At 42.3% G+C, this 23,771-nt stretch overlaps 6 non-coding genes and 21 pseudogenes across 6 annotated transcripts; 26 read left to right on the forward strand and 1 right to left on the reverse strand.

The window, feature by feature from the left end:
* Positions 1 to 3,649: 3,649 nt before the first annotated feature.
* Positions 3,650 to 3,756, reverse strand: LOC148856176 (small nucleolar RNA R71). Its single transcript, XR_016095206.1, has one exon. It is a non-coding gene; the product is annotated as a small nucleolar RNA R71 (small nucleolar RNA).
* Positions 3,757 to 11,712: 7,956 nt separating this feature from the next.
* Positions 11,713 to 11,831, forward strand: LOC148856177 (5S ribosomal RNA; annotated as a pseudogene).
* Positions 11,832 to 12,187: 356 nt separating this feature from the next.
* Positions 12,188 to 12,306, forward strand: LOC148856178 (5S ribosomal RNA; annotated as a pseudogene).
* A 357-nt stretch (positions 12,307 to 12,663) lies between these two features.
* Positions 12,664 to 12,781, forward strand: LOC148856179 (5S ribosomal RNA; annotated as a pseudogene).
* Positions 12,782 to 13,140: 359 nt separating this feature from the next.
* Positions 13,141 to 13,259, forward strand: LOC148856180 (5S ribosomal RNA). The gene has a single exon (XR_016098042.1). It is a non-coding gene; the product is annotated as a 5S ribosomal RNA (ribosomal RNA).
* A 359-nt stretch (positions 13,260 to 13,618) lies between these two features.
* LOC148856181 (5S ribosomal RNA) lies at positions 13,619 to 13,737 on the forward strand (annotated as a pseudogene).
* A 359-nt stretch (positions 13,738 to 14,096) lies between these two features.
* LOC148856182 (5S ribosomal RNA) lies at positions 14,097 to 14,215 on the forward strand. Its single transcript, XR_016097296.1, has one exon. It is a non-coding gene; the product is annotated as a 5S ribosomal RNA (ribosomal RNA).
* A 360-nt stretch (positions 14,216 to 14,575) lies between these two features.
* LOC148856183 (5S ribosomal RNA) lies at positions 14,576 to 14,694 on the forward strand (annotated as a pseudogene).
* Positions 14,695 to 15,053: 359 nt separating this feature from the next.
* LOC148856184 (5S ribosomal RNA) lies at positions 15,054 to 15,172 on the forward strand (annotated as a pseudogene).
* Positions 15,173 to 15,530: 358 nt separating this feature from the next.
* LOC148856185 (5S ribosomal RNA) lies at positions 15,531 to 15,649 on the forward strand (annotated as a pseudogene).
* A 359-nt stretch (positions 15,650 to 16,008) lies between these two features.
* LOC148856186 (5S ribosomal RNA) lies at positions 16,009 to 16,127 on the forward strand (annotated as a pseudogene).
* A 359-nt stretch (positions 16,128 to 16,486) lies between these two features.
* LOC148856187 (5S ribosomal RNA) lies at positions 16,487 to 16,605 on the forward strand (annotated as a pseudogene).
* Positions 16,606 to 16,964: 359 nt separating this feature from the next.
* On the forward strand, positions 16,965 to 17,083 carry LOC148856188 (5S ribosomal RNA). Its single transcript, XR_016098037.1, has one exon. It is a non-coding gene; the product is annotated as a 5S ribosomal RNA (ribosomal RNA).
* A 359-nt stretch (positions 17,084 to 17,442) lies between these two features.
* Positions 17,443 to 17,561, forward strand: LOC148856189 (5S ribosomal RNA; annotated as a pseudogene).
* Positions 17,562 to 17,920: 359 nt separating this feature from the next.
* On the forward strand, positions 17,921 to 18,039 carry LOC148856190 (5S ribosomal RNA; annotated as a pseudogene).
* Positions 18,040 to 18,398: 359 nt separating this feature from the next.
* On the forward strand, positions 18,399 to 18,517 carry LOC148856191 (5S ribosomal RNA; annotated as a pseudogene).
* Positions 18,518 to 18,875: 358 nt separating this feature from the next.
* LOC148856192 (5S ribosomal RNA) lies at positions 18,876 to 18,994 on the forward strand (annotated as a pseudogene).
* A 358-nt stretch (positions 18,995 to 19,352) lies between these two features.
* LOC148856193 (5S ribosomal RNA) lies at positions 19,353 to 19,471 on the forward strand. The gene has a single exon (XR_016097849.1). It is a non-coding gene; the product is annotated as a 5S ribosomal RNA (ribosomal RNA).
* Positions 19,472 to 19,830: 359 nt separating this feature from the next.
* On the forward strand, positions 19,831 to 19,949 carry LOC148856194 (5S ribosomal RNA; annotated as a pseudogene).
* A 358-nt stretch (positions 19,950 to 20,307) lies between these two features.
* Positions 20,308 to 20,426, forward strand: LOC148856195 (5S ribosomal RNA; annotated as a pseudogene).
* Positions 20,427 to 20,785: 359 nt separating this feature from the next.
* On the forward strand, positions 20,786 to 20,904 carry LOC148856196 (5S ribosomal RNA; annotated as a pseudogene).
* Positions 20,905 to 21,263: 359 nt separating this feature from the next.
* LOC148856197 (5S ribosomal RNA) lies at positions 21,264 to 21,382 on the forward strand. The gene has a single exon (XR_016098038.1). It is a non-coding gene; the product is annotated as a 5S ribosomal RNA (ribosomal RNA).
* A 359-nt stretch (positions 21,383 to 21,741) lies between these two features.
* LOC148856198 (5S ribosomal RNA) lies at positions 21,742 to 21,860 on the forward strand (annotated as a pseudogene).
* Positions 21,861 to 22,219: 359 nt separating this feature from the next.
* On the forward strand, positions 22,220 to 22,338 carry LOC148856199 (5S ribosomal RNA; annotated as a pseudogene).
* A 359-nt stretch (positions 22,339 to 22,697) lies between these two features.
* Positions 22,698 to 22,816, forward strand: LOC148856200 (5S ribosomal RNA; annotated as a pseudogene).
* A 358-nt stretch (positions 22,817 to 23,174) lies between these two features.
* On the forward strand, positions 23,175 to 23,293 carry LOC148856201 (5S ribosomal RNA; annotated as a pseudogene).
* Positions 23,294 to 23,651: 358 nt separating this feature from the next.
* LOC148856202 (5S ribosomal RNA) lies at positions 23,652 to 23,770 on the forward strand (annotated as a pseudogene).
* Position 23,771: the final 1 nt, after the last annotated feature.

The following is a 23,771-nucleotide window of genomic DNA, read 5'->3' on the forward strand; positions in this document are numbered from 1 at the left end:
TTTCATTCGGCCCAAGAAGAGCAAGTGAAACTCTTTGGAAAATCCAAGGGAAGAAGCCTAGCTATGAGGAGAATTCGGCCCAGCAAGGAAGGCCCATTTTTAGCCCAAATAACAGCCTAGAGTGTAGCCCACATGAGCTCAAAAGCAAACTAAGTTGTAGCCCAAATAGCAGCCCAAAGGGAGCTAGGGGCGGCAACTTCTAGGAGTTTCTTGAAGAGAAGGAGGGAGCACTCTAGAAGGTTCATGAGGGGTGTAATACACCCCATTATAGAGGCTTCAAGAAGGGGCAAGAGCCCCCTTGAAAAACTATATAAGGAGGCCTCTAGGAGGGGAGAAAGTTGTTCAATTGCTTGAGAGGAAGGCTCTCCCACTCTTAGAGGTTCGGCCACCTTGAGAGAAGAGAAGAGAAGAAGGCTAGGCGCAAGGAAGAAGAAGAAGAAGGGCTGAAGGAAGTTCAAGACAAGCAAGCTAGAAGAAGAAGGTGAGTTCGAATTGAGAGTTTGTGATTCAAAGATCTTCTGTAATAAATCATTTGTAGTTTCATTCTCTTTTGATTTGAATTCAGTTTCTTAGTTATATGTTCTTTCTTCTTTCTCCTTGTTTCCATTCTTCCTTGATGTATTTCAGCTTGTAAAATTTCAGTTCAGCAATCTAATTCTTTTTGATTCATTCAAATGGTCATGCATTGTATTTGAAGTTTCTTGAATAAGGGTGTGATTGTAGATTAATTCGGCCAACTAACCTTCAAAACTCAGATCTGAATTCTCAGATCTGAGATTGCAAGATCTGAATTGCTTGAAAGAGAATTCAGATCTGCAATTTTCAGATTGGGCGAATTAATCTACAGCTTGGAATTCCTAGAGTGCTTCAGAGAGACTCTAGGAATTCAGATCTACTATTCAAGAACTGAATTGAGTGCAAGGTTAGAGATAACTTGCACAATTCAGTTGGTGATCAATTCAGATTTGAATTGATGCCTTAGAAGTGTTTGAAGAAATGCATGCATGAGGATTAGATTCTTGCTAGAGATAGAAAAACCGTCACTCATGCATAGGATGAACATGCACTTGAGAGAGACTGTTCATGACCTTGGGGTTTCACCAAACCAAGGCTCAATCATGATTCATTCGAATGATCCAAATTGATAGATTGCTGAATTCTGAGATTGACATTTACTGCTTACTCTTCTAACCTGAATTGAAGGCAATTGGACCAATGATTTAGATAGATTTTAATTTAGGATTTCTTAGCTTTCATTAGAGTTTTGATTTATTTGTTGATCAGATAAGAAATGTTCAATTTAGTATTGGTAATTGTTTCCTAAATCCTCGTGGGAACGATACTTCACTCACTACTTTATTACTTGAACGGCTAGTGCACTTGCTAGTGTCACAATGAGCCACACATCAAGTTTTTGGCGCCGTTGCCGGGGATTTAGAGAAGCAATATTAGGAAACATTGAGCATTCTTAATCTGATCTCATTCAGCATTGCATTCATAGTTGGGTTAATTTGCTAACTTTTTCATTTCAGCTTGGACTGCAACTGCTGTACTCATGTAGTTATGTTTCTTCTTTCTTAAGTAGATTACTCTCTTTTTCTGGTTTCAGTTTCATTTTAATAAAGGCATATTTGATTTCTATTCAATCTTGTTGTTGTTCCTTTCAAAAAGAATAAAGAAAAAGAAAAAAAATTCACATAAACATGAGTGTTGCAGATCTGAGTTGCATTCGGCACTCAGATCAGTAGATTTCAGATCTGCAGCCCTCAGCCGAAAAGAGTTGCTTGTGTTTCAGATTTTATTATTCTTTTCTTTCGTTACAAAAACAGAAAAAAAAAAAAAAAAAAAACAAATGAAAGAAAAAAGGGGGAGATCTTTTGAACAACCAGAGGAGCAATTGAGAATTCGGATCAGAACTCAGATCTGAGTTCAGATCTGAATTCTGCTATTGCAGATCTGCAACAGTTCAGATCTGAGTTCCTCTGAACTCAGACCTGAACTGATGAAATTTTGAGGGGAATTGGGTGTCATCACCACCCCAATTCACCCTAGGGCACTTCTGCTATTCCCCAAAAACAATTTGGTAGCAATAACTGAAGGTAAGGCAATTGAGAATTCAGATCCAAACTCAGACTTGAGTTCAGATCTGAATTCTGCTGTTACAGATCTGCTCAGTTCAGATCTGAATTCCTCTGAACTCAGATCTGAACCGATGCAAGTTTGAGGTGAATTGGGTGCCATCACTACCCCAATCCACCCTAGGATACATCCAACCTGCCTCAAGGGTGAATGGATAGCAAGGAATGAGAGAAATTCAAATCTGAAATGCAGTTGATATGATGTGAGGACTGAACTGATACAGAGCATACTATGAATTCTGGGTGGACTGAATTCTTGGCTTTACCCACTTGTAACCGAGCTACATTAGCTAAGGAGGTGTATGTTTGGATTGAATAATTGTTATGCCTCAGATATTTAAGAAAAATTAGCACTTTCCAAGTATTTCTTTTAGCATTCAGATCTGTAGCAGGGCTGCTATAGTGCAACAGTTAGCAGACCTGATTTCAGATTTCTACAAAAGTTGTATGGGCCGAATAGCTTGCAATACCAAACATTGCAGACCCAATTTTCAGGTCTTAGCAAGTGTTTGATATGCATCAGCTATACAGGTTTGGGCTTCAATTGTAGAGTTTTTAACCCAAGCCTAACTCAGGACTGGTTTTAGTTTATTTCAGATCCTTTTAAATTTTTTTTTTTTTTTAGATCAGATCTGATTTCAGCCCTAAAGCATCACAGAATTGATTCCAACCTTAATGGATGTATATTGTAGTGTATACCAATGAGTGTGTATGAGATATCCAGCTCAGATCTGAATTATTATTTATTAATTTCTCTAGACTAACAATACCAAAGACTTGTAGATCTGAACTCAGATCTAAATTGGGTCTGAATTCAGATGTTGCAATCGATGGATGTAGATAAAGGAACCTTGAATAAGATGATTGGTTTAAATCTGCTTTTAGTATAATCGGCTTCATTTATTCATGATAGGATGTAGGTTTTGTATTCCAATACTTCACTTTACATTTTCAGTGTGATAGGATTAGTTATTTATTTTCTTTTGTGAATATTGGCATTTTTATTGCTTTGACTTTAACAGTTTATGACAAGCAGACCTGAACTGGAAGAGATCCTTTACGACCCAGAGATTGAACGGACTCTCCGTGTCCGTTTGAGAGCTGCTAAGCAAGTCAGACAAGAAGCACAAGAAATGGCTGAACAAAGAACTATGATGGATTATGCCAAGCCTACCCTCACCGGGACTGTCTCCAGCATTATCAGGCCAACTATTACTGCCAATAACTTCGAAATTAAACCGGCCATAATCCAAATGATACAAAATACGGTTCAGTTTTGTGGTATGGCCCATGAGGATCCGAATGCCCATATTGCTAACTTCTTGGAAATCTGTGACACCTTCAAACACAATGGGGTAAGTGATGATGCCATCCGGCTGAGGTTATTCCCATTTTCTTTGAAGGATAAAGCCAAAGCTTGGTTGAACTCATTACCGGCAGGATCTATAGCCACATGGGACGAAATGGCTAGCCGTTTTCTCTCTAAATATTTTCCCCCTTCTAAAACTGCTAAAATGAGGAATGACATCACTACTTTTTTCCAGCAAGAGGGGGAATCTTTATATGAGTCATGGGAACGATACAAGGAGCTGTTAAGGAGAGTTCCTCACCATGGCCTCCCCATTTGGCTGCAAGTGCAGACTTTCTATAATGGTCTTACTGACTCAAATAAGACCATATTAGATGCTGCAGCCGGAGGATCCATAAATAATAAAACTCCTGAGGTTGCCCATGCACTTATTGAGGAAATGGCAGCCAACAATTATCAATGGCATTCGGAAAGGACTCAAACTAGGAAGCAGCAAGGCTTGCATAATGTTGACACTTATACAGCACTAGCTGCACAAATAGGAGCACTCAGTAAAAAAATAGATGAAATGCAGATAGCTGCCATGCATGTGCAGCCTCTTAATTGTGAATTGTGTGGGGGAGGCCACATCAGTACAGACTGCCAAGTTGGCAATCAGTTCAGACCATCTACTGAACAAGTTGACTATGTCAGCAATTCGTCAAGACAGCAGGGTTACCAGAGTCACCATACTTTTCATCCAGGATGGAGGGGACATTCAAACCAGTCCTGGCCAAATCAGCATATTTCCAAGCCGTTCCACCAGACTTATCATCAGCCTGAACCGAAATCCAATTTGGAGGAACTGATGACAAAATTTATAGCAGGTGCAGAAACTAGGTTCCAGAACCAGGAAGCCTCAATCAAAAACCTGGAAAACCAAGTGGGGCAATTGGCACAATTAATCTCTTCCAGACTGCCGGGAACTCTTCCAAGCAACACTGAAGTGAATCCACGAGAGCAGGTGCAAGCTATTACCTTAAGAAGTGGAAAAGAGTTGCCTGAGGTAGAAAAGAAGAATTGGGCTGAACCCAAGGCAGAAACAAGCCTTGGAACCAGACAACAGAAGACGGAACAACCAGAAGCACAACAAGGGATGCACCAACAACCACAAGTTCCATTCCCTAACAGGCTGAAGCAACAAAAATTGGAGAAGGAATTTGGTAAGTTTCTTGAAATATTTAAAAGTTTACATATTAATATTCCTTTTGCTGATGCTTTAGCCCAGATGCCACACTATGCAAGGTTTTTGAAGGAATTATTGGCAAACAAAAGGAAACTGGGAGATGTGGCTACAGTTGCATTAAATGAGGAATGTTCTGCTATCCTTCTGAACAAGCTGCCTCAGAAACTCAAAGATCCAAGGAGTTTCACTATTCCTTGTACCATTGGCAGTTTAAAAATTGAAAAAGCTTTATGTGACCTGGGAGCTAGCATCAATTTAATGCCATATTCTATCTTCAAGAAATTGGGGTTGAATGAACCCCAACCCACTAGAGTGGCATTACAATTGGCTGATAGATCCATTAGACATCCTAGGGGGATCATAGAAGATGTGTTAGTTAAAGTTGACAAATTCATTTTTCCAGTTGATTTCATTGTGTTAGACATGCAAGAAGATGTGGAGGTCCCGCTTATCCTAGGGAGACCTTTCCTGGCTACCGGGAAAGCAATGATTGATGTCCAACAAGGACAACTCAGCCTTAGGATACAAGATGAGGAGATAATTTTTAAAATGTCTGATGCTATGAAACATGCACCCTCTAGTGATGATTCTTGTTTTATGATTGATGCCATTGAATTGACAATTGATGAATGCTTCCAGGTAAGTAGAATAACTGATCCTCTTGAACTCTGCCTCTAGCAGGGAGAACTTGAAGAAACAGAAAATGAAAAAATAAACCTCATGATAGCATACCTGAATGATAAGCCTCAATTCAAGGGAAAGGGGTTTCTTAAATTAGAGAACTTAGGCAAATTGCCCGGACCATCAGGTAAGCCATCACCCCAAGAACCCCCCACCCTTGAACTGAAGCAATTACCATCCTATTTAGAGTATGCTTTCCTTGAGGAACCATCAGATCTCCCCGTGATAATTTCCGCAGCACTGAATCCCTTACAAAGAGAAAAATTATTAAGAGTGCTGCGGGAACACAAAAATGCTATAGCTTGGAAGGTAGAAGATATCAAAGGCATTAATCCATCAATCTGCACTCACAGAATTTTGATGGAAGAGGACAGCAAGCCTTCCGTTCAGCCCCAAAGGTGCCTGAATCCCAACATGAAAGAAGTGGTAAAGGCTGAAATAATTAAGTTGTTAGATGCTGGGATCATTTATCCTATTTCTGATAGTTCTTGGGTAAGCCCTGTGCAAGTTGTGCCCAAAAAAGGGGGTACGACTGTTGTTCCAAATGAGAAAAATGAACTCATCCCTACTAGAACCATTACCGGATGGCGTGTGTGTATTGACTATAGAAAATTAAATGAAGCCACCCGGAAGGACCATTTCCCTCTCCCATTTATGGATCAAATGTTGGAGAGGCTAGCCGGGCATGAGTATTATTGTTTCTTGGATGGATATTCAGGGTATAACCAGATACCAATTGCACCAGAAGATCAAGAAAAGACCACTTTTACTTGCCCATATGGAACCTTTGCATACCGAAGGATGCCCTTTGGGTTATGCAATGCCCCAGCAACCTTTCAGCGATGTATGATGTCTATATTTTCTGATATGGTTGAAAAATTTATTGAGATCTTCATGGATGATTTTTCAGTTTTTGGCTCTTCATTTGATGCATGTTTGAATAATCTGGAACAGGTGCTTACTAGATGTAAAGAAACACATCTTGTGTTGAATTGGGAGAAATGTCATTTTATGGTGCAAGAAGGCATAGTGCTTGGACACAAGATCTCTCAAAGTGGTATAGAAGTCGACAAGGCCAAGGTGGAGGCAATTGAAAAATTACCAACCCCAACATCTATTCGTTCTTTGAGAAGTTTCTTAGGACATGTCGGATTCTATAGAAGGTTTATTAAAGATTTCTCAAAAATTTCCAAGCCATTATCTACCTTGCTTCAGAAAGAAGTGCCTTTTGAATTTTCAACTGAATGTCTTCATGCTTTCAACATCTTGAAAGACAAATTGATCCATGCACCTATCATGATAGCACCAGATTGGACCCTCCCATTTGAATTGATGTGTGATGCGAGTGATTTTGCTATAGGAGCTGTTTTAGGACAAAGAATGAACAAACATTTTCAGCCAATTTACTATGCTAGCAGAACCTTGACTGGACCCCAACTCAATTACACCACCACAGAAAAGGAGCTGTTAGCAGTAATATTTGCACTTGATAAGTTTCGTTCATATCTGATATTATCCAAGGTTGTTGTCCACACAGATCACTCGGCATTAAGGCACTTGCTTACCAAGCAAAACTCAAAACCAAGACTGATCAGGTGGATCCTTTTATTGCAAGAGTTTGACATTGAGATTAGAGACCTGAAGGGTGCTGCAAACCTGGCTGCTGACCATCTCTCCCGGTTGGACACGGTAAGCTCAAAAGAGGAGATAACTAGCAACATTCGAGAAGAATTTCCGGATGAGCAGTTGTACTCAATACAGAAATACTCATATCCTTGATCAGATCATAAGGAGATGTGTTCCCGAGGAGGAGATGGAGTCGGTACTCCAATTTTGCCATGATAAAGAAGCAGGAGGTCATTTTGGAGCTAGTCGCACGGCAGCCAAGGTTTTGCAATCAGGTTTTTATTGGCCCACACTCTTCAAAGATGCCCATCGGTATGTGTCCACATGTGACAAATGCCAAAGATCGGGAAACATTTCCCGACGGAATGAAATGCCCCTTTCCAATATTTTAATCTGTGAAATCTTTGATGTTTGGGGTATAGATTTCATGGGACCTTTCCCGAATTCTTTTGGGAATAAGTACATCCTCGTTGCAGTTGACTATGTATCCAAATGGGTAGAAGCCATGGCTTTACCCACAAATGACTCAAGAAGGGTAGTACACTTCCTAAAGAAGCTATTCTCCCAATTTGGCACTCCGCGAGCTATAATTAGTGATAGGGGAACTCACTTCTGCAATAGCCAATTTGAGAGGTTAATGCAGAAATATGGAATTACACATAAATTAGCTACCCCTTATCACCCTCAAACCAGTGGCCAAGTGGAGTTGGCTAACAGGGAACTCAAAAGAATTCTGGAAAAGACCGTAGCATCCACCAGAAAAGATTGGTCCATCAAATTAGATGATGCATTATGGGCATACAGAACTGCATTTAAGACACCTATTGGCATGTCCCTCTACAGATTGGTCTTTGGTAAAGCATGCCATTTACCAGTTGAATTGGAACACAAGGCCTATTGGGCTCTTAAATTCTTAAATTTTGACATTCAGGCCACAGGGGCTAAAAGGCGGTTGCAATTGAATGAATTGGATGAATTCAGACTTACCACCTATGAGAATGCCAAAGTTTATAAAGAAAGAATAAAAAACTGGCATGATAAGAACTTGCTGAGACGGGACTTTTATGTAGGCCAACAGGTATTGTTATATAATTCCCGTCTCCGCTTGTTTCCAGGTAAGCTGAGATCCAGGTGGTCTGGACCCTTTACCATTTCACAGGTTTTTCCCCATGGGGCTATAGAACTCACCCACCCAGTTCAGGGCATGTTTAAAGTAAATGGTCAGCGCCTGAAACCATATTTAATGGGCAGTACTGTACCCCCTCCATCCACTGTTTATCTAGATAACAAATAATCTCTTATGCCTGCTCATGAACAAGTTAAGGAATCTTTTTGTCATTTATCTTTTTAGAATATTAGTTAGTAAAATAAAGATCTTTTTCTCAAAATTCCAATTCTTTAAGGACTCAGTTCATCATTTTCTTTTCTTCAGTTTGCTCTAGCAAGTGTGACTCCCTAACACTACGAACATTGAGGACAATGTTCATCTCAAGTGTGGGGGAGTGAGCCCGAGGCTAGGGTATGGGGGTTGAAACCATGCACCTCATGCACCCCAACACACATATGCAAGCAATGACATCACAAAAAAAAAAAAAAAAAAAAAGACTGGAACCCCTCAAGTTCATTACTATTTATTTGATGATTTTTTTTAAGAAGGAATTCAATGAGTTGAGGGAGACTGATGTACTTGTTAAGTTTTTATTCTTGTGAATGACCCAATTTGATTTATGCAGGAGAAAAGGGGAGCTGAATATGCCTTTCAGCATGACTAGCCCTAACTTCCTTCATGTGTATGGAAGCCCTTGATTTCATTGTTAATGGTCAAGAGAGCTAGTGCACATCTGAAGTGCTAATTCTTGAGGTTCAATAATTGCAAAGAAGGACAAAAGCCCAAATTGACTCCGCTATTCTGAGCTGAATAGTAAAACTAGCAGCTTAGAACATGAGTCCTATTTACCTACCTCAAACAAGTGACCAGTGTGAGATGGAGCATAAGATGCACTCACACCAAAAAAAAAAAGAAAGAAAAAAAAAAAAAAAAAAAAAAAAAAAAAAGAGAGAAAAGTGTGAGATGGAGCATAAAATGCACTCACACCGAAAAGAAAAAAAAGAAAAAAAAAAAAAGGTGAGATGGAGCATAAAATGCACTCACCCTTAGAAATAAGTAATTGTGGTGACAATCGAGGTTCAAAGGGGCACTCTAAAGTTGAACTCTCATTGAGATTTAGTTACAGATGTGAAACTCAGTGAAATTTGATTATTAACCTTGACAATTAAAGAGCTGATTTATATATGAATTAGGAGTGAAGGCTAGACTATGATGAAATTCATATTCTCCTTTCCTCGGATCTGATACATATCTTAAATGGTAATTTACAAGAATAAGAGTTAAGCACTTACAAAAGTTCCCCGACTACTCAATGCATTTCTATCTTAAAAAGTTCACCAGGTAAATGGTGAGAACAGAAGGGGGGAATGTTAAGTTTATGGCTGATGTCTTTGCTTGAGGACAAGCAAAAGCTTAAGTGTGGGGGTATTTGATGAACTTACAATTTATCTATATTTTATGAGGTTTTTGCATGAAATTTTATAATGGTTTAATTAAATTTTTGCCGTATTTTAGCTTGATTGCAAGAAAGATTTCAGGGGGAGCCAAATCAACAAAAAGAAGGCAAAAGCAAGAAAAAAAAACCCAAAAATTTATCAAGTTCAGCCCGGCCCAGCCATGAGAGCAAGAGAATTTCATTCGGCCCAAGAAGAGCAAGTGAAACTCTTTGGAAAATCCAAGGGAAGAAGCCTAGCTATGAGGAGAATTCGGCCCAGCAAGGAAGGCCCATTTTTAGCCCAAATAACAGCCTAGAGTGTAGCCCACATGAGCTCAAAAGCAAGCTAAGTTGTAGCCCAAATAGCAGCCCAAAGGGAGCTAGGGGCGGCAACTTCTAGGAGTTTCTTGAAGAGAAGGAGGGAGCACTCTAGAAGGTTCATGAGGGGTGTAATACACCCCATTCTAGAGGCTTCAAGAAGGGGCAAGAGCCCCCTTGAAAAACTATATAAGGAGGCCTCTAGGAGGGGAGAAAGTTGTTCAATTGCTTGAGAGGAAGGCTCTCCCACTCTTAGAGGTTCGGCCACCTTGAGAGAAGAGAAGAGAAGAAGGCTAGGCGCAAGGAAGAAGAAGAAGAAGGGCTGAAGGAAGTTCAAGACAAGCAAGCTAGAAGAAGAAGGTGAGTTCGAATTGAGAGTTTGTGATTCAAAGATCTTCTGTAATAAATCATTTGTAGTTTCATTCTCTTTTGATTTGAATTCAGTTTCTTAGTTATATGTTCTTTCTTCTTTCTCCTTGTTTCCATTCTTCCTTGATGTATTTCAGCTTGTAAAATTTCAGTTCAGCAATCTAATTCTTTTTGATTCATTCAAATGGTCATGCATTGTATTTGAAGTTTCTTGAATAAGGGTGTGATTGTAGATTAATTCGGCCAACTAACCTTCAAAACTCAGATCTGAATTCTCAGATCTGAGATTGCAAGATCTGAATTGCTTGAAAGAGAATTCAGATCTGCAATTTTCAGATTGGGCGAATTAATCTACAGCTTGGAATTCCTAGAGTGCTTCAGAGAGACTCTAGGAATTCAGATCTACTATTCAAGAACTGAATTGAGTGCATGGTTAGAGATAACTTGCACAATTCAGTTGGTGATCAATTCAGATTTGAATTGATGCCTTAGAAGTGTTTGAAGAAATGCATGCATGAGGATTAGATTCTTGCTAGAGATAGAAGAACCGTCACTCATGCATAGGATGAACATGCACTTGAGAGAGGCTGTTCATGACCTTGGGGTTTCACCAAACCAAGGCTCAATCATGATTCATTCGAATGATCCAAATTGATAGATTGCTGAATTCTGAGACTGACATTTACTGCTTACTCTTCTAACCTGAATTGAAGGCAATTGGACCAATGATTTAGATAGATTTTAATTTAGGATTTCTTAGCTTTGATTAGAGTTTTGATTTATTTGTTGATCAGATAAGAAATGTTCAATTTAGTATTGGTAATTGTTTCCTAAATCCTCGTGGGAACGATACTTCACTCACTACTTTATTACTTGAATGGCTAGTGCACTTGCTAGTGTCACAATGAGCCACACATCAACAACTTTCTCCCCTCCTAGAGGCCTCCTTATATAGTTTTTCAAGGGGGCTTTTGCCCCTTCTTGAAGTCTCTAGAATTGGGTGTATTACACCTTTCATGAACCTTCTAGAGTGCTCCCTCCTTCTCTTCAAGAAACATCTAAGAGTTGCAACCCCTATCTCCCTTTGGCCTGCTATTTGGGCTACAACTTAACTTGCTTTTGAGCTCAAGTGGGCTACACTCTAGGCTGTTATTTGGGCTAAAAATGGGCTGGGCCGAAATTTCCTTCTTGCTAGGCTTCTTCCCTTGGATTTTCCAAAGAGATTCACTTGCTCATCTTGGGCCGAATGAAATTCTCTTGCTCTCATGGCTGCGCCGGACTGAAATTGGTCTTTTTGAACCTTCTTTTCTTGCCTTTTTCCTTCATTTTCTTGGATTAATTATCCCTGAACTTATACTTAGCATTAAGCTAAATTAAGGAAAAAATTAATAAAACCGGCATAAAAATCCATTCAAAAACCTCACAAAATATAGATAAATTGTAGGTTCATCAGGGGGAGCCAGATAATGAGTGCATAAAGATTTAAGCGAGCAAGAAGCAAATGGTTGCGATCATACCAGCACTAATGCACCGGATCCCATCAGAACTCCGAAGTTAAGTGTGCTTGGGCGAGAGTAGTATTAGGACGGGTGACCTCCAGGGAAGTCCTCCTGTTGCACCCCAATTTTATTAATATTTTATTTTTGATATACTATTTGCAAATTCCATATGACGTTTCAGCGAGACAACTGGAAACAACGCGCCGGATACTCGGACCATTTGCGGCACGATCATTACTGAATGGGAACAGTGCAAAATTGGGCTTTTAGCATTCGTCGTGCATTGTGGGCCCCGCGATAGTATTGCATCTATCCGGGGCTGCGGCAGATCTGGAAAGGAATAACTCCGCTCACGTGGGAGCTTGTGCACGGTTACCAAGGGAGGAAAGTTGCATACACCTTTTTTTCAAGTCTGAAAGTATTAATGGAGGGGAGCAAGATAGTGAGTGCATAAACAATTAAGCAAGCAAGAAGCAAATGGGTGCGATCATACCAGAACTAATCCACCGGATCCCATCAGAACTCTGAAGTTAAGCGTGCTTGGGCGAGAGTAGTATTAGGATGGCTGACCTCCTGGCAAATCCTTGTGTTGCAACCCAATTTTGTTAATATTTTATTATTAATATACTATTTGCAAATTCAATATGTCGTTTCGGCGAGACAACCTGAAACAACGCGCCGGATACTCGGACCATTTGCGGTACGATCGTCATTACTGAATGGGAACAGTGCAAAACCGGGTTTTTGGCATTCGTCGTGCATTGTGGGCCCCGTGATAGTATTTCATCTATCCGTGGCTGCGGCAGATCGAAAGGAATAACTCCGCTCAAGAGGGAGTTTGTGCACGTTTACCAAGGGAGAAAAGTTGCATACACCGTTTTTTCAAGTCTGAAAGAATTAATGGAGGGAAGCAAAATAGTGAGTGCATAAAGATTTAAGCGAGCAAGAAGCGGACGGGTGCGATCATACCAGCACTAATGCACCGGATCCCATAAGAACTCCAAAGATAAGTGTGCTTGGGCGAGAGTAGTCTAGGATGGGTGACCTCCTAGGAAGTCCTCGTGTTGCACCCCAATTTTATTAATATTTTATTTTTGATATACTATTTGCAAATTCCATATGTCATTTCGGCGAGACAACTGGAAACAACGCGCTGGATATTCAGACCATTTGCGGCACGATCGCCATTACTGAATGGGAACTGTGCAAAACCGGGCTTTTGGCATTCATCGTGCATTGTGGGCCCCGTGATAGTATTGCATCTATCCGGGGCTGCGGCAGATCAGGAATGGAATAACTCCGCTCACGTGGGAGCTTGTGCACGGTTACCAAGGCAGGAAAGTTGCATACAGCGTTTTTTCATGTCTGAAAGAATTAATGGAGGGGAGCAAGATAGTGAGTGCATAAAGATTTAAGCGAGCAAGAAGAAAACCGTTGCGATCATACCAGCACTAATGCACCGGATCCCATCAGAACTCCGAAGTTAAGTGTGCTTGGGCGAGAGTAGTATTAGGATGGGTAACCTCCTTGGAAATCATCGTGTTGCAACCCAATTTTATTAATATTTTATTTTTGATATATTATTTGCAAATTCCATATGTCGTTTCGGCGAGACAACTAGAAACAACGCGCCGGATTCTCAGACCATTTGCGGGATGACCGTCATTACTGAATGGGAACGGTGCAAAACCGGGCTTGTGGCATTCGTCGTGCATTGTGGGCCCCGCGATAGTAATGCATCTATCCGGGGCTGCGGCAGATCTGGAAAGGAATAACTCCGCTCACGTGGGAGCTTGTGCACTGTTACCATGGGAGGAAAGTTGCATACAACGTTTTTTCAAATCTGAAAGAATTAATGGGGGGGAGCAAGATAATGAGTGCATAAAGATTTAAGCAAGCAAGAAGCAAACGGGTGCGATCATACCAGCACTAATCCACCGGATCCCATCAGAACTCCGAAGTTAAGCGAGCTTGGGCGAGAGTAGTATTAGGATGGCTGACCTCTTAAGAAATCCTTGTGTTGCAACCCAATTTTATTAATATTTTATTTTTGATTTACTATTTGCAAATTCCATATGTCGTTTCGGCGAGACAACTGGAAACAACGCGCCGGATACTCGGACCATTTGCGGTACGATCGTCATTACTGAATGGGAACGGTGCAAAACCGGGCTTTTGGCATTCATCGTGCATTGTGGTCCCTGCGATAGTATTGCATCTATCCGGGGATGCGGCAGATCTGGAAAATAATAACTCCTCTCACGTGGGAGCTTGTGCACGGTTACCAAGGGAGGAAAGTTGCATACACCGTTTTATCAAGTCTGAAAGAATTATTGGAGGGGAACAAGATAATGAGAGCATAAAGATTTAAGCGAGCAAGAAGCAGACGGGTGCGATCATACCAGCACTAATGCACCGGATCCCATCAGAACTCCGTAGCTAAGCGTGCATGGGCGAGAGTAGTATTAGGATGGGTGACCTCCTTGGAAGTCCTCGTGTTGCACCCCAATTGTATTAATATTTTATCTTTGATATACTATTTGCAAATACCATATGTCGTTTCGGCGAGACAACTGGAAACAACGCGCTGGATTCTTGGACCATTTGCGGCATGATCGTCATTACTGAATGGGAACGGTGTAAAACCGGACTTTTGGCATTCGTCGTGCATTGTGGGCACCGCGATAATATTGCTTCTATCCGGGGCTGCGACAGATCTGGAAAGGAATAACTCCGCTCACGTGGGAGCTTGTGCACGGTTACCAAGGGAGGAAAGTTGCATACACTATTTTTTCAAGTCTGAAAGAATTAATGGGGGGGCAGCAAGATAGTGAGTGCATAAAGACTTAAGCGAGCAAGAAACAACCAGTTGCGATCATACCATCACTAGTGCACCGGATCCCATCAGAACTCCGTAGTTAAGTGTGCTTGGGCGAGAGTAGTATTACGATGGGTGACCTCCTGGGAAATCATCGTGTTGCAACCCAATTTTATTAATATTTTATTTTTGATATATTATTTGCAAATTCCATATGTCGTTTCGGCGAGACAACTGGAAACAACGCGCCGGATTCTCGGACCATTTGCGGCACGACCGTCATAAATGAATAGGAACGTTGCAAAACCCGGCTTTTGGCATTCGTCGTGCATTGTGGGCCCCGCGATAGTATTGCATCTATCCGGGGCTGCGACATATTTGGAAAGGAATAACTCCGCTCACGTGGAAGCTTGTGCACGGTTACCAAGGGAGGAAAGTTGCATACACCATTTTTTCAAATCTGAAAGAATTAATGGGGGGTAGCAAAATAGTGAGTGCATAAAGATTTAAGCGAGCAAGAAGCAAACGGTTGTGATCATACCAGCACTAATGCTCTGGATCCCACCAGAACTCTGAAGTTAAGTGTGCTTGGGCGAGAATAGTATTACGATGGGTGACCTCCTGGGAAATCATCATTTTGCAACCCAATTTTATTAATATTTTATTTTTGATATATTATTTGCAAATTCCATATGTCGTTTCGGCGAGACAACTGGAAACAACGCGCCGGATATTCGGACCATTTGCGGCACGATCGTCATTTCTGATGGGAACGGTGCAAAACTGGGCTTTTGGCATTCATCGTGCATTGTGGGCCCCGCGATAGTATTGCATCTATCCGGGGCCGCGACATATTTGGAAAGGAATAACTCCGCTCACGTGGAAGCTTGTGCACGGTTACCAAGGGAGGAAAGTTGCATACACCATTTTTTCAAATCTGAAAGAATTAATGGGGGGGAGCAAAATAGTGAGTGCATAAAGATTTAACCGAGCAAGAAGCAAACGGTTGTGATCATACCAGCACTAATGCTCTGGATCCCATCAGAACTCTGAAGTTAAGTGTGCTTGGGCGAGAATAGTATTACGATGGGTGACATCCTGGGAAATCATCATTTTGCAACCCAATTTTATTAATATTTTATTTTTGATATATTATTTGCAAATTCCATATGTCGTTTAGGCGAGACAACTGGAAACAACGCGCCGGATTCACGGACCATTTGCGGCACGACCGTCATAAATGAATAGGAACGTTGCAAAACCCGGCTTTTGGCATTCGTCGTGCATTGTGGGCCCCGTGATAGTATTGCATCTATCCGGGGATGCGACAGATCTTGAAAGGAATAACTCCGCTCACGTGGAAAATTGTGCACGGTTACGAAGGAAGGAAAGTTGCATACACCGTTTTTTCAAGTCTAAAAGAATTAATGGGGGGGAGCAAGATAGTGAGTGCATAAAGATTTAAACGAGCAAATAGCAAACGGTTGCGATCATACCCGCACTAATGCACCGGATCCCATCAGAACTCCGAAGATAATTGAGCTTGGGCGAGAGTAGTATTAGGATGGGTGACCTCCTGGGAAATCATCGTGTTGCAACCCAATTTTATTAATATTTTATTTTTGATATATTATTTGCAAATTCCATATGTCGTTTCGGCGAGAAAACTGGAAACAACGCGCCGGATTCTCGGACCATTTGCGGCACGACTGTCATTACTGAATGGGAACGGTGCAAAACCGGGCTTTTGGCATTCGTCGTGCATTGTGGGCCCCGCGATAGTATTGCATCTATCCGGGGCTGCGACAAATTTGGAAAGGAATAACTCCGCTCACGTGGAAGCTTATGCACGGTTACCAAGGGAGGAAAGTTGCATACACCGTTTTTTCATGTCTAAAAGTATTAATGGAGGGGAGCAAGATAATGAGTGCATAATGATTTAAGCAAGCAAGAAGCAAACGGGTGCGATCATACCAGCTCTAATTCACCGGATCCCATCAGAACTCCGAAGTTAAGCATGCTTTGGCGAGAGTAGTATTAGGATGGCTGACCTCCAAAAAAATCCCTGTGTTGCAACCTAATTTTATTAATATTTTATTTTTGATATACTATTTGCAAATTCCATATTTCGTTTCGGCGAGACAACTGGAAACAACGGTCCGGATACTCGGACCATTTGCGGTACGATCGTCATTACTGAATGGGAACGGTGCAAAACCGGGCTTTTGGCATTCGTCGTGCATTGTGGTCCCCGTGATAGTATTGCATCTATCCGGGGATGCGGCAGATCTGGAAAGGAATAACTCCTCTCACATGGTAGCTTGTGCACAGTTACCAAGGGAGGAAAGTTGCATACACCATTTTTTCAAGTCTGAAAGAATTATTGGAGGGGAACAAGATAGTGAGAGCATAAAGATTTAAGCAAGCAAGAAGCAGACGGGTGTGATCATACCAGCACTAATGCACCGGATCCCATAAGAACTCCGAAGTTAAGCGTGCATGGGCGAGAGTAGTATTAGGATTGGTGACCTCCTGGGAAGTCCTCGTGTTGCACCCCAATTTTATTAATATTTTATCTTTGATATACTATTTGCAAATTCCAAATGTCGTTTTGGCGAGACAACTGGAAACAACGCGTCAGATACTCGGACCATTTCCGGCACGATCGTCATTACTGAATGGGAACGGTGCAAAACCGGGCTTTTGGCATTCGTTGTGCATTGTGGGCCCCGCGATAGTATTGCATCTATCCGGCGTTGCGGCAGATCTTTAAAGGAATAACGCCGCTCACGTGGGAGCTAGTGCACGGTTACGAAGGGAGGAAAGTTGGATAAACCGTTTTTTCAAGTCTGAAAGAATTAATGGAGGGGAGCAAGATAGTGAGTGCATAAAGATTTAAGCGAGCAAGAAGCAAATGGGTGCGATCGTACCAGCACTAATCCACCGGATCCCATCAGAACTCCGAATCTAAGAGTGGTTGGGCGAGAGTAGTATTAGGATGGCTGACCTCCTGGGAAATCCTTGTGTTGCAACCCAATTTTATTAATAATTTATATTTGATATACTATTTGCAAATTCCATATGTCGTTTCCGCGAGACAACTGGAAACAACGTGCCGGATACTCGGACCATTTGCAGCACGACTGTCATTACTGAATGGGAACGGTGCTAAACCGGGCTTTTGGCATTCGTCGTGCATTGTGGGCCCCGCGATAGTATTGCATCTATCCGGGGTTGCGACAGATCTGGAAAGGAATAACTCCGCTCACGTGGAAAATTGTGCATGGTTACGAAGGAAGGAAAGTTGCATACACTGTTTTTTTAAGTCTGAAAGAATAATTGGGGGGGAGCAAGATAGTGAGTGCATAAAGATTTAAGCGAGCAAATAGCAAACGGTTGCGATCATACCAGCACTAATGCACCGGATCCCATCAGAACTACGAAGTTAATTGAGCTTGGGCGAGAGTAGTATTAGGATGGGTGACCTCCTGGGAAATCATCGTGTTGCAACCCAATTTTATTAATATTTTATTTTTGATATATTATTTGCAAATTCCATATGTCGTTTCGGCGAGAAAACTGGAAACAACGCGCCGGATTCACGGACCATTTGCAGCACGACTGTCATTACTGAATGGGAACGGTGCTAAACCGGGCTTTTGGCATTCGTCGTGCATTGTGGGCCCCGCGATAGTATTGCATCTATCCGGGGCTGTGACAGATTTGGAAAGGAATAACTCCGCTCACGTGGAAGCTTGTGCACGGTTACCAAGGGAGGAAAGTTGCATACACCATTTTTTCAAATCTGAAAGTATTAATGGAGGGGAGCAAGATAATGAGTGCATAAAGATTTAAGCAAGCAAGAAGCAAACGGGTGCGATCATACCAGCTCTCATTCACCGGATCCCATCAGAACTCCGAAGTTAAGCAAGCTTGGGCGAGAGTAGTATTAGGATGGCAGACCTCCTAAGAAATCCTTGTGTTGCAACCCAATTTTATTAATATTTTATTTTTGATATACTATTTGCAAATCCATATGTCGTTTCGGCGAGACAACTGGAAACAACGGTCCGGATACTCGGATCATTTGCGGTACGAACGTCATTACTGAATGGGAACGGTGCAAAACCGGGCTTTTGGCATTCGTCGTGCATTGTGGGCCCCAAGATAGTATTGCATCTATCCTGGGCTGTGACAGATTTGGAAAGGAATAACTCCGCTCACGTGGAAGCTTGTGCACGGTTACCAAGGGAGGAAAGTTGTATACACCATTTTTTCAAATCTGAAAGTATTAATGGAGGGGAGCAAGATAATGAGTGCATAAAGATTTAAGCAAGCAAGAAGCAAACGGGTGCGATCATACCAGCTCTAATTCACCGGATCCCATCAGAACTCCGAAGTTAAGCATGCTTTGGCGAGAGTAGTATTAGGATGGCTGACCTCCTAAGAAATCCCTGTGTTGCAACCCAATTTTATTAATATTTTATTTTTGATATACTATTTGCAAATCCATATGTCGTTTCGGCGAGACAACTGGAAACAACGGTCTGGATACTCGGACCATTTGCGGTACGATCGTCATTACTGAATGGGAACGGTGCAAAACCGGGCTTTTGGCATTCGTCGTGCATTGTGGTCCCCGCGATAGTATTGCATCTATCCGGGGATGCGGCAGATCTGGAAAGGAATAACTCCTCTCACGTGGTAGCTTGTGCACAGTTACCAAGGGAGGAAAGTTGCATACACCATTTTTTCATGTCTGAAAGAATTATTGGAGGGGAACAAGATAATGAGAGCATAAAGATTTAAGCGAGCAAGAAGCAGACGGGTGCGATCATACCAGCACTAATGCACCGGATCCCATAAGAACTCCGAAGTTAAGCGTGCATGGGCGAGAGTAGTATTAGGATTGGTGACCTCCTGGGAAGTCCTCGTGTTGCACCCCAATTTTATTAATATTTTATCTTTGATATACTATTTGCAAATTCCAAATGTCGTTTCGGCGAGACAACTGGAAACAACGCGTCGGATACTCGGACCATTTCCGGCACGATCGTCATTACTGAATGGGAACGGTGCAAAACCGGGCTTTTGGCATTCGTTGTGCATTGTGGGACCCGCGATAGTATTGCATCTATCCGGGGTCGCGGCAGGTCTTTAAAGGAATAACGCCGCTCCCGTGGGAGCTAGTGCACGGTTACGAAGGGAGGAAAGTTGAATAAACCGTTTTTTCAAGTCTGAAAGAATTAATGGAGGGGAGCAAGATAGTGAGTGCATAAAGATTTAAGCGAGCAAGAAGCAAACGGGTGCGATCATACCAGCACTAATCCACCGGATCCCATCAGAACTCCGAATCTAAGAGTGGTTGGGCGAGAGTAGTATTAGGATGGCTGACCTCCTGGGAAATCCTTATGTTGCAACCCAATTTTATTAACAATTTATTTTTTATATACTATTTGCAAATTCCATATGTCGTTTCCGCGAGACAACTGGAAACAACGCGCCGGATACTCGGACCATTTGCGGCACGATCGTCACTACTGAATGGGAACGGTGCAAAATCGGCTTTTGGAATTCATCGTGCATTGTGGGCCCCGTGATATTATTGCATCTATCCGGGGCTGCGACAGATCTGGAAAGGAATAACTCCGCTCACGTGGAAAATTGTGCACGGTTACGAAGGAAGGAAAGTTGCATACACCGTTTTTTCAAGTCTGAAAGAATTATTGGGGGGGAGCAAGATAGTGAGTGCATAAAGATTTAAGCGAGCAAATAGCAAACGGTTGCGATCATACCAGCACTAATGCACCGGATCCCATCAAAACTCCGAAGTTAATTGAGCTTGGGCGAGAGTAGTATTAGGATGGGTGACCTCCTGGGAAATCATCGTGTTGCAACCCAATTTTATTAATATTTTATTTTTGATATATTATTTGCAAATTCCATATGTCGTTTCGGCGACAAAACTGGAAACAACGCGCCGGATTCTCGGACCATTTGCGGCACGACTGTCATTACTGAATGGGAATGGTGCAAAACCGGGCTTTTGGCATTCGTCGTGCATTGTGGGCCCCGCGATAGTATTGCATCTATCCGGGGCTGCGACAGATTTGGAAAGGAATAACTCCGCTCACGTGGAAGCTTGTGCACGGTTACCAAGGGAGGAAAGTTGCATACACCGTTTTTTCAAATCTGAAAGTATTAATGGAGGGGAGCAAGATAATGAGTGCATAAAGATTTAAGCAAGCAAGAAGCAAACGGGTGCGATCATACCAGCTCTAATTCACCGGATCCCATCAGAACTCCGAAGTTAAGCATGCTTTGGCGAGAGTAGTATTAGGATGGCTGACCTCCTAAAAAATCCCTGTGTTGCAACCCAATTTTATTAATATTTTATTTTTGATATACTATTTGCAAATTCCCTATTTCGTTTCGGCGAGACAACTGGAAACAACGGTCTGGATACTCGGACCATTTGCGGTACGATCGTCATTACTGAATGGGAACGGTGCAAAACCGGGCTTTTGGCATTCGTCGTGCATTGTGGTCCCCGTGATAGTATTGCATCTATCCGGGGATGCGGCAGATCTGGAAAGGAATAACTCCTCTCACATGGTAGCTTGTGCACAGTTACCAAGGGAGGAAAGTTGCATACACCATTTTTTCAAGTCTGAAAGAATTATTGGAGGGGAACAAGATAATGAGAGCATAAAGATTTAAGCAAGCAAGAAGCAGACGGGTGTGATCATACCAGCACTAATGCACCGGATCCCATAAGAACTCCGAAGTTAAGCGTGCATGGGCGAGAGTAGTATTAGGATTGGTGACCTCCTGGGAAGTCCTCGTGTTGCACCCCAATTTTATTAATATTTTATCTTTGATATACTATTTGCAAATTCCAAATGTCGTTTTGGCGAGACAACTGGAAACAACGCGTCAGATACTCGGACCATTTCCGGCACGATCGTCATTACTGAATGGGAACGGTGCAAAACCGGGCTTTTGGCATTCGTTGTGCATTGTGGGCCCCGCGATAGTATTGCATCTATCCGGCGTTGCGGCAGATCTTTAAAGGAATAACGCCGCTCACGTGGGAGCTAGTGCACGGTTACGAAGGGAGGAAAGTTGGATAAACCGTTTTTTCAAGTCTGAAAGAATTAATGGAGGGGAGCAAGATAGTGAGTGCATAAAGATTTAAGCGAGCAAGAAGCAAATGGGTGCGATCGTACCAGCACTAATCCACCGGATCCCATCAGAACTCCGAATCTAAGAGTGGTTGGGCGAGAGTAGTATTAGGATGGCTGACCTCCTGGGAAATCCTTGTGTTGCAACCCAATTTTATTAATAATTTATATTTGATATACTATTTGCAAATTCCATATGTCGTTTCCGCGAGACAACTGGAAACAACGTGCCGGATACTCGGACCATTTGCGGCACGATCGGCTCTACTGAATGGGAACGGTGCAAAACCGGGCTTTTGGCATTCGTCGTGCATTGTGGGCCCCGCGATAGTATTGCATCTATCCGGGGCTGCGACAGATCTGGAAAGGAATAACTCCGCTCACGTGGAAAATTGTGCATGGTTACGAAGGAAGGAAAGTTGCATACACCGTTTTTTCAAGTCTGAAAGAATAATTGGGGGGGAGCAAGATAGTGAGTGCATAAAGATTTAAGCGAGCAAATAGCAAACGGTTGCGATCATACCAGCACTAATGCACCGGATCCCATCAGAACTACGAAGTTAATTGAGCTTGGGCGAGAGTAGTATTAGGATGGGTGACCTCCTGGGAAATCATCGTGTTGCAACCCAATTTTATTAATATTTTATTTTTGATATATTATTTGCAAATTCCATATGTCGTTTCGGCGAGAAAACTGGAAACAACGCGCCGGATTCACGGACCATTTGCAGCACGACTGTCATTACTGAATGGGAACGGTGCTAAACCGGGCTTTTGGCATTCGTCGTGCATTGTGGGCCCCGCGATAGTATTGCATCTATCCGGGGCTGTGACAGATTTGGAAAGGAATAACTCCGCTCACGTGGAAGCTTGTGCACGGTTACCAAGGGAGGAAAGTTGCATACACCATTTTTTCAAATCTGAAAGTATTAATGGAGGGGAGCAAGATAATGAGTGCATAAAGATTTAAGCAAGCAAGAAGCAAACGGGTGCGATCATACCAGCTCTAATTCACCGGATCCCATCAGAACTCCGAAGTTAAGCAAGCTTGGGCGAGAGTAGTATTAGGATGGCAGACCTCCTAAGAAATCCTTGTGTTGCAACCCAATTTTATTAATATTTTATTTTTGATATACTATTTGCAAATTCATATGTCGTTTCGGCGAGACAACTGGAAACAACGGTCCGGATACTCGGATCATTTGCGGTACGATCGTCATTACTGAATGGGAACGGTGCAAAACCGGGCTTTTGGCATTCGTCGTGCATTGTGGGCCCCAAGATAGTATTGCATCTATCCGGGGCTGTGACAGATTTGGAAAGGAATAACTCCGCTCACGTGGAAGCTTGTGCACGGTTACCAAGGGAGGAAAGTTGTATACACCATTTTTTCAAATCTGAAAGTATTAATGGAGGGGAGCAAGATAATGAGTGCATAAAGATTTAAGCAAGCAAGAAGCAAACGGGTGCGATCATACCAGCTCTAATTCACCGGATCCCATCAGAACTCCGAAGTTAAGCATGCTTGGGCGAGAGTAGTATTAGGATGGCTGACCTCCTAAGAAATCCTTGTGTTGCAACCCAATTTTATTAATATTTTATTTTTGATATACTATTTGCAAATCCATATGTCGTTTCGGCGAGACAACTGGAAACAACGGTCTGGATACTCGGATCATTTGCGGTACGATCGTCATTACTGAATGGGAACGGTGCAAAACCGGGCTTTTGCCATTCGTCGTGCATTGTGGTCCCCGCGATAGTATTGCATCTATCCGGGGATGCGGCAGATCTGGAAAGGAATAACTCCTCTCACGTGGGAGCTTGTGCACAGTTACCAAGGGAGGAAAGTTGCATACACCATTTTTTCATGTCTGAAAGAATTATTGGAGGGGAACAAGATAATGAGAGCATAAAGATTTAAGCGAGCAAGAAGCAGACGGGTGCGATCATACCAGCACTAATGCACCGGATCCCATAAGAACTCTGAAGTTAAGCGTGCATGGGCGAGAGTAGTATTAGGATTGGTCACCTCCTGGGAAGTCCTCGTGTTGCACCCCA

Source organism: Nelumbo lutea, chromosome 4 (assembly GCF_056320005.1).
Source record: "Nelumbo lutea isolate HS-2025 chromosome 4, American lotus-T2T, whole genome shotgun sequence".
Classification (NCBI taxonomy): Eukaryota; Viridiplantae; Streptophyta; class Magnoliopsida; order Proteales; family Nelumbonaceae; genus Nelumbo; species Nelumbo lutea.